Consider the following 10,229-nt stretch of genomic DNA (forward strand, 5'->3'; position numbering starts at 1 on the left):
ATGGACGACAGCTTTACAGGAATTTTATTCTTGGGCATAAAAATAAATTGAGTTTTGGTGCTGAGGAGGAAGCAGGGTATGGCCTCTTTGCAAGAACCCTGGGCCTGATGAACATTTTATACCCGGGGATGCAGATTCCCTGAAAGTACTTGGGTCTTCTGTCTGGAGTCCTGCAGGAAACCCCTAGGAGAGAGGGAAGCTGGGGCACTAAAAGCCTGCACCACTAGCACATGGCGCATGGCAGAGCAGGATTGTGGGAACATGGGTGTCATCCCAGGAAGACACCACAACCCTGAAATAGAGTGTCCTTCCCCCTGCATTGTGCACAGCCCCCAGGCTGGGTGTGGGACTTCTGCTGCCTGTCAAGAAGGAGACCCAGAGGTCAAGTCCTGGGTGAGCATCCTGCCCTGCTTCTCCTCACCTTGCCACTTGGGGGCCTTGCTGCTTGTTCTTGTTCTTGCGCATCTGCTCACTTCCCACCAGCTTAGCTTAGAAAGCAGAGCTAGAACAGTCTCCATGTGCGCAGCCTGGTGCCTGGTTCTTAGAATAAAAACCTAAACGTGATCCTAAATGCCAGAATATGTGGTCCCACTCGCGCTCCCGGCCTCTGATGACCTTTAGGATGACAGAAGGCATGGTGGAAGGGTGTCAGGAAAATTCCAGAGAGCCTGGGACTGGTACAGCCACATTAAACACATGATGGTGTCAGCATTTCACATGTTAATGTGGTTAAGGGACTGGAAAGATGGCTCAGCAGGTGAAGCACTGTCACACTTGGGGAAAGCACAAGTTCAAATACTGTGAACCCACATGAAGCTGGGTTACATATCTGGAATCTTACTCACATACTTACAGATACGCACATGTACATACATGCATATGCATGTTGCATACATACATACATGAACATACCTACTTACAGATATACACATTCACGTGTGTGCACATACACATATACATACATACACAAACACACCCAGAGACACAATGCACATACATACATGGACACACATACTTACAGATACACACATGCGCATACACACATACATACATGGACACACACAGATACACACATGCACACACACACATGCATATACACACAGACAGCCCAGGGACCTGGTATGTGAAGCTCACAGCCAGCACTGGTCTTCATTTTCATCTCCTTCCTCTAATCTAATGAAATGCTATCTTCAACTACATCAGAAACACACCCCAAGCATCCTGTGACACTCTTCCTTCCACGTGGCTTTAAAGGCCACCCAAGTAAATATGGCTGGCTAGTCAAATAGCCAAGGCTTCATTACAGCTGCGCCCAAGCCTTACCTGAGAGTAGACTCGGATGCATCCTGGGAGATTTCCATCCTGAGAAGGAGGGTGTGAAAGACAGGACTCTGACAGAGGCAGTTAAGCTCCCATTTCAATGCTGTGGCTTTCACTTGGTCTCTGAGAAGACACAAGCAGTCTCAAAAACATTAATCTATAACTAGAAGTTTCCTTGAAGGTCTACTTAAAATACTGACGTAAGAGAAAAGGCAAAACTCAAAAGTCTGGCACAACAACATTCATGAAACCACTCTCTTTCTCTCTCTCTCTCTCTCTCTCTCTCTCTCTCTCTCTCTCTCTCTCTCTTTCTTCCTTCCTTCCTTCCTTCCCCCCCTCTCTCTCTTTGACAGGGTCTTCCTATGCTCTGATTGGCCTGCAATTTACTGTACAAATTGGGCTAGCCTTTAGCTCATTAGAGATCTACTTGCTTCTGTCTTCTGAGTGCCGGGATTAAGTCTGTGTGTCACCATGTCCAGACCATTTACTTTTTTTTTTAATTCTTCTCTCATATATTATATCCCAACTACAATTTCCCCTCCCTCTTCCCTCTGCCTCTCCTTTCTGCCTCCTCTCTCCCCTAAATCTATTTCTCCTCTGTTTCCTTCAGAAAATGGCAGGCCTCCCTGGGATATCAACCAAACATGGCTTATCAAGTTGCATTAAGACTATAGCCATTTACTTTGAAACAAAGAAACTTTAAAGATCACATCCCTTCCTGACCACGCCCACTCAGTCAGTCAACAGGTTCTTCAGCGCAGGAGTGAGGATTAAAAAGAAAAAAGACAGTTAGACAACATTGTAGCATGACCCCAGGAAATTCTGAGATGGAAGGCAAATTTAATTTTCTCAATCCTCTTTTATACCATTTTAATTACATGCAAGTATTAACAGCGAGCAGTACAATAAAGAACTAGCAAGGCAGTAAGCAAATTCCTGTATCATTTTTTTTCTCTAAAACAGATAAACAAACTAGAAGTTAATTCTATGAACTTAACTGACTACAGTAACACTAGTAACAATAGCTTAATGTTTTCATAATTATAATGCAGCTTAAGGCTCTTGCATCAAACCTGACAACTCAGGAAGCTCTTGGTAGGAGAAAACTGACTCTTGCAGGCTGTCTTCTGAGTTCTGTTCATTTGTCATGGCATGCAACACACACACACATGCACACATATGCACACACAAATACATACACATAAGCAAATAAAATATTTTTAGAAAAATTACATATAGGCCTCCTAATGGAAAATATATGATCTCTACTGTTTCTAGTAACTAGTTACTGTTGGAGCTATGTCTAGAATGTAAGTTAAGACAGCTGCTGTAATTTCTTCAGGTCATGCCTACTCTGCCCTGGGGATGACTGGCCTCACCTCTAACAATGGGAGCCTGTCACTCTTTCCTGCTTATGTTCTTCATTGACTCTGTCACTGTTTATATTTAGTATGCAGTCATCCATTCTGCACATGATTGCTACCCCCTCCCCGTAGGAACAAGCACTTGGGGGTCTTAATTCACTACTGGATTCCCTGGGGCTAAAATTAATATCTATCATGTTAACTACCTAATACGTATTTGTAGAATGAAGAAGAGAAAAGGTGAATACAAGCTAGAGAGATGACTCAGTGAGTAAGGGCACTGGCTGCTCTTCCTAAAGGACCCCAGTTCAGTTCCTGGCACTCACATGGTGGCTCACAACTGCCTGTAATTCTAGCTCAAAGGGATCTGATTTCCTCTTCTGGGCATTTGAACACATGTGCACATATATATATACAGACACACATACACATAAATAAAAATAAGATTTAAGAACAGATGAATAACTTTGGTCGATCAAAAGACCAGTAACAGATGCCCATTCACTTGGCTTCTACTCAGTGTTTTAATGAAAAGTCTAGTCAGATAAATTAAGCAAGGAAACAAATATAATAACTAACCATCTACAGTCAGAGAGGTACAATCAAAATTTGATTGTATTCTAGCTGGTTAAAGCTCAGAAGTGAAAAATCTTCTCTGTTAATTTAAATAGAGAACAAACAAAGTCACCAAATATTTCAAGCCTATAATTTATAAAAAAAAGGACCCAAAAACTGTCTAAAGAAAGAAGAAAAATAATAAACACAGAAAAGAAGTGAGGAAGACGAGAGAGCTTTTATGCTGATAAACAAGAGCTCTTTCTTCCAGAAACAAACAAACAAAACAAGCAGAAAACTAGCTTTCAATTCTAGCATTGACCAGATGGCTCAGTGGGCAAAGACTTTTCCTGCCAGGCCTGATAACCTGTATTTGATTCCTAGATCCCATCTAGAGGAAGGAGAGATTTGATTCTGCAAGCTCTGACTACCACATATGCCACATGCAGGTTTGTGCAGGAACAAGCCACAAACAATGCAAATAAAGACATGAAAAACTTAAAATAAAGCCCATCAAATTCAAACAGGAAAGGAATAAAACAAAAGACTCTCCCAAAACTCAGAAACAGAAATGATAGCACATACTGGGATCACTTAAGAGACATGACTCTCTCTACTCACGACTTCTAGATCTCCACCAAATGGTCAATTCATCACCAAAAACAAGTCACCAAAAGTAATTCTACAAGGAGCAGAAACATTAAGTAAGTGGGAGGCGACTGTCTCTAAGGAAGTTCTGAGGCGTCCTTCACAATCACATGGGAGACACCAAATCCACATCAACCCTGTACCCTCCTCTCATGCCTCAGTTTCTCCCTGGCTCATCATGTCCACCAGGCAAAGGAGTAATGTCCGGAATTTATAAGAAACTCAAAGTGCCTAGCAACAGAAAACTAGATAGTCCGTCTTTGAGATGGCAAAATGATTTGAATAAACATTCCCCAAAAGAAGATACATAAAAAGCCAAGAAGTGCACAAGAAAATGCTCACTGTCCCTGTTAGGGAACTGCAAGTCAGAGCCACAGTGAGGCACAAAACATCCCGCCAGTCAGAATGGCTAATGTGGAAAAGCGCACACACGCACGCGCACACTCACACACACACACACACACACACACACACACACACACAGTGAGTATGTAGAGAAAGCCAGAGTGTGATGGATACAGCCATGTGACTAATGGGAGACTAAACCACAGCTGTCAGGGTATAAATGGACATGACCATCATAGATAAAAGCATGAAGTCTCTCTAAAGAAACAGCATTTTTTAAAAACCACAATTTTAGCTTTCCTCGTCAGCTTGACTGCATTTAGAATCATCTGGAGACACTCTGGGTGTGTCAAGTGAGGATGCTTCCAGAGAGGTTTAGCCGAAGAGGGAAAACCCACCCCGAGCGTGGGCGGCAGCATCCTTTGGATGTCCTAGACCAAATAGAAAGGAGAAAGGTAGATGAGCACCAGTGTCCACCACCCTCTGCCTCCTGACTGCGGTGTGTACTCACAGGTACCTACAGGCATCACATTCAGGCACACACACACAGGCACATACAAACACACACACAGGCACATACAGACACACACACAGGTACCTACAGGCATCACACTCAGGCACACACACACACACAGACACACACACAGGTACCTACAGGCATCACACTCAGGCACACACACACAGAGGCACACACAGGTACACATGCACAGACTCAGACACAAACACAAACAGGCACACACACACACAGACACACACAGGCACACACAGGTACCTACAGGCATCACACATAGGCACACATATGCACACACAGGTGCACACAGGTACACATGTACACACTCAGACACACACACAGGCACAAACACAAACAGGCACACACATACACACAAATAGATAGATAGATAGATAGATAGATAGATAGATAGATAGATAGATAACTAAAAAATTTTTAAATGTATTAATTCCACACATGAAACAGAAGACTGAATATTCAAATGTCACAGGCAGCGAAGGGAGAAAGAGACTACAGCTCAAACTCATTGTAAATGGTGATTTTTAAAGATTTGGGTAAAGATTTATATCTTTAAACTGAAGTATATTAAAAGCACAGCAGTCAAGGAGACTTATCTCTGAACCACAATGACACAGATACCAAAAACACTCTATACAATCCATCTTGCTCAAATGTGTGGGCTTCTGAGTAAATCCTGCCTCTATACTGTGCACCCCGGGAGGTGAATTAACTTCTCTGGTCTCTATTTCCTTGTAGTAGAGTGAGCATATTGGCTGTATCTAACTGGGGAGCTTTTGATCAGCTTCAACAAATTGTCACATAAAACCTCAAAGACAGGTGCAAGGCAAAGGCTCAGCAAACAGTGCTTGCTTGCCCTATGGATAGTTAGTGACTTTGTCTGTATTGCGCCTCTGTTTGGTTGGTTTCAGCTGTATTGATCCCTGGGAGCTGTGTTATATACACACAAAGCAAACACTTGCGCTTCACAGGTGAACTGTGAATGAGCTCACAGGCTAGTTCCCACTAGACCACAAGTATCTCTGAAGGGAATGTAGTGGAGACAAGGGTAGCCAAAGGATCACAGGGAGAGCTGGGCCAGCCAGGTGTCATCACATCACCTGCCTGGGACGTGCATTCAGATCTGTGCCAAGCCACTTGGTAGTCATTGCACAAGGGGTAGGAACGCCCTAAGAGAGACACAGGTACACACAAAGCAGGCACAGTGTATGTGCCAGAGGATAGCAAGGTGTGACAGACAGTGATGAGCTCAGACAGCCATGTGACAACCTTTTTCCCAGGATGTTCCTGCAGTGTTCCTCATGACAGCCCTTCCAGCTGGTCCCTAGGTGCCTGCCCTGAAGCCACAGCCAGAGTTAGTGGTGCTGGTGACAGACGGCAGGAATTACTGCTCAGCTAGCACCCTGATTGCTCTCATGGAGCTTGGTACCAGCCACCTGTACAACCCTAGCATCCTTAGTCAGCTCAGCTGGGAAGGAAGGCCTGGGAAACTGGTGTGAAGGCTCTCTTTGAATTCCTGGAAGCCAGGGACATCACAGCTCACTGTCTGGGAAGGCTTCAGTATTAAGTGAGCCACACTCATCCAAAAGCACTCACTCTCAGGACACAGCTGGATGGAGGGTCCACTTCCACATCTGGTTAATGCCTGGTTTAGCCTCACTCCCTCAGGATTTCTCTCCAGACTAATTTCATCCTTCATGACAGCTCTAGACAAAGGAACATGGGGGAGTTTACCCTGTAGGATGACAAGCGACAGTTTCAGCAAAAGACACTTGGAACAGAGTTACCAGCCAAGATCTCAGAGGAGGTTTTATTCTGACAAAACAAGGATTTCGAGGGCTGCAGGGGACATGGCCCCATGCTGGGCATATGGCCTGTCATTGGTAAGCTTTCAGAGAGCTTGTAGTGAGCTGGAGAGAGGAGGAGGAGGAGACAGAGAGGAAAGAGAAAGTCTATCAGGAGTATAGCTAAAGGCAAGTGCCTTTCCTATAAACAGGGTGGCCCACTCTTCAGTTTTTTTCCTTTGTGTTTTTCATACTGTGTGCTTTTATGCGTGTGTGAATGCTTCTGTGTGTATGAATCACATGTGTGCAGTGCCACTGGAAGCCTGAAGAGAGAGTCAGATCCCCTGGAGCTGGAATTCAGATGATTGTAAGCCTCCATGTGGGTGCTGGGAACCAAGCCCAGGTAAAAAGCAAGAGCAGAGCGTGCTTTTAACCTTGCTTTTCCATCTCTCTGCTCCTGGTTTGGTTTTCTGAAACAGGGCTTTAAATAGCCCAGGTTTGGCCTCAAACTCATTGTGTAGCCAAGGATGACCCTGACCTTCCGATCCTCCTGCTTCCACCGCCCAAGTGCTAAGAAAACCACCAAGTGCTATCCCTGTTTTAACCAGATTTCAGGCTTCTATGGTAAGATGGTCATGCCTATTACACTCACAGTGGCCCAAGAGTTCTGCACACACAGCCATCAATCAGTCTGCAGCCACATCCTTTAGACTGGCACAGGACCAGTCACTGCCTTCCCCAACATTACCTGTCTAATCTAGAGGCTGAGGATTAAGGGTCTAGTTTTTCAGTTGAGAACTATTTTCTGGTTTTATATGGTAAAAAATTAAAGGCAAATCAAGATATCTATGTGCATTAAGAGTTTGAAGGCAGCTCTCTGCTCCTCCCTATTCCAGAGACAGCCACGTCTTCCCATGTAATGCCAGCCTCATCCCATAGACAAGATGGTGAAGGTCGGTGTGAACTGATTTGGCCGTATTGGGCACCTGGTTACCAGGGCTGCCTTCTGCTCTGCACTTGGCAAAGTGGAGATTGTTGCCATCAACGACCCCTTCATTGACCTTAACTACATGGTCTACTTGTTCCAGTATGACTCCACCCATGGCAAATTCAATGGCACAGTCAAGGCCGAGAATGGGAAGCTTGTCATCATCGGGAAGCCCATCACCATCTTCCAGGAGCGAGACCCCGCTAACATCAAATGGGGTGATGCCAGTGCTGAGTATGTTGTGGAGTCTACTGGCGTCTTCACCACCATGGAGAAGGCCGGGGGCCCACTTGAAGGGTGGAGCCAAAAGGGTCATCATCTCCTCCCCTTCTGCCAATGCCCCCATGTTTGTGATGGGTGTGAACCAGGAGAAATATGACATTTCACAAGGTTGTCAGCAATGCATCCTGCACCACCAACTGCTTAGCCCCCCTGGCCAAGGTCATCCATGACATCTTTGGCATCATGGAAGGGCTCATGACCACAGTCCATGCCATCACTGCCACTCAGAAGACTGTGGATGGTCCCTCTGGAAAGCTGTGGCGTGATGGCAATGGGACTGCCCAGAGCATCATCCCTGCATCCACTGGTGCTGCTAAGGCTGTGGGCAAGGTTAGCGCAGAGCTGAATGGGAAGTTCATTGCCATGGCCTTACCATGTCCCTATCCCCAATGTATCCATTGTGGATCTGACGTGCTGCCTAGAGAAACCTGACAAGTATGATGACATTAAGAAGGTGCTGAAGCAGGCATCTGAGGGCCCACTGAAGGGCATCCTGGACTACACTGAGGACCAGGTTGTCTCCTACTACTTCAACAACAACTCCCATTCTTCCATCTTTGATGCTGGGGCTGGCATTGTTCTCAATGACAACTTTGTAAAGCTCGCTTCCTGGTATGACAAGGAATATAGCTAGAGTAACAGGGTGGTGGACCTCATGGCCTACGTGGCCTCCAAGGAGTAAGAAACCCTGGACCACCCACCCCAGCAAGGACACTGAGAGCAAGAGAGAGGCCTTCGGTTGCTGAGGAATCCCTATTCCAACTCGGCCCCCAACACTGAGCATCTCCCCTCACAATTTCCATCCCAGACCTCCATAATAACAGGAGGGGCCTAGGGAGCCCTCCTTAATCTCTTGAATACCATCAAGAAAGTTCACTGTACCACCCCCCCAAAAAAAAGTTTGAAGGCAGGAGCTGTCCAGAGGTACTTTATTCACAAGCTTGACTGATGACACCTTAAAAGACCCAAGACCCAAAATGTCTTCCAACTTCCCGCTCTACCCACCTAAGGTTTTTATATCTCCCCTCATCTCTGCATCTCAGAGGCCACTGTTTTGAGAAAGGCTCTCCTCCTTGGGAAAAGACACCTTTCCAGAACCTTCCTCCAGGATCCTTCCAGGTCCCAGCAGCCTAAGCCAACCATCCACTGCCGGGAACAGCCTTGATTTTTTTAAACCAGGACGATGTGCCTTCTGCACGGAGAGCAGGAGGCCATGGCCTCTCACTGTGAACACATGAACAAATGGCTCCAAAATAGCAAGAAAGAAGTGTGGGCATGTCGGGATGGATGAGAGCCCTTGTCCCCTCTGCATGCTCCTCAGCTTATCCACCACTGGAACTCCAAGCTGGAGAACTCCCAGTTGCTCCCAGAAGTAAAGGTCTGATTTTCCTGTGTTATTTTTCAGTATGTTTGGCACACAAAAAAAGTAAATGCCCCCAAAACGGATGGATGGATGAATGGATGGATGGATGGATGGAGACAGTTAACTAGGTAAGCTCTGGGGGGGAGGTGGGGGAAGCAGGGACAGCAGGAGGGACACTGGCTAGATTTCAGACTTGCTTAGCCCAGCCCCTGCAGAGGTATGGGCAGCTTAAGGGAGCTGGCGGTTTGTTCTGTGGCTCTGATCCTGTAGCTGGGTATGGCTATATATTCCTCCTACTGCATTGCTCTCTATGGTGGGGTACAAGAATATACTCTCTAGGAAGTAGGAAAGTGAGTCCAGTAATGAGACTAGAATCTGATTATTGTGGGGGCAGGGGGTAGAGTGCATGCCGGCGGGGCTCAGATAGAGATATGTCCTATCACTGGAGACTCTGCCTGTAAACACTTGACATTTCACTCAAGGTTGTCAGCAATGCATCCTGCACCACCAACTGCTTAGCCCCCCTGGCCAAGGTCATCCATGACAACTTTGGCATCATGGAAGGGCTCATGACCACGGTCCATGCCGTCACTGCTACTCAGAAGACTGTGGATGGTCCCTCTGGAAAGCTGTGGTGTGATGGCCATGGGGCTGCCCAGAGCATCATCCCTGCATCCACTGGTGCTGCTAAGGCTGTGGACAGAAAAGGCTTTGCAGCAGCTCTCCCCAGAGTCAACCTCTATGCAGAGCCAAAGCCTCCCAAGTGAGCGCACTCCAAAGTGCTGGGTCTCAGGCCACTGGGGAAGCAGGAAGGGTCTATTCAGAACACTACAGTACAAAGTGAGCATGAAAGAGCCCTGAGTGTGTGTGAGAGAGACAGACAGACAGACAGACATGGGGCCAGAGGTCAACCTCAGGCATCTTCAAGTGCCATCCACCTTTCCAGTTTGTTGGTTAGGGAGGGAAGCTGCTCACTCCAGACTCTGGGTGGAGTGAGAACTTCAGTGCAATAAAAGCAGAATTGCTTACAGAGATACTCCAGCTGTGCCAG

The 10,229-nt window shown here is 46.3% G+C and overlaps 1 pseudogene; it reads left to right on the top strand.

Annotated features, from left to right (window-relative positions):
• Positions 7,472 to 8,698, top strand: Gm7545 (predicted gene 7545; annotated as a pseudogene).

Source organism: Mus musculus, chromosome 6 (assembly GCF_000001635.26).
Source record: "Mus musculus strain C57BL/6J chromosome 6, GRCm38.p6 C57BL/6J".
Taxonomy (NCBI): Eukaryota; Metazoa; Chordata; class Mammalia; order Rodentia; family Muridae; genus Mus; species Mus musculus.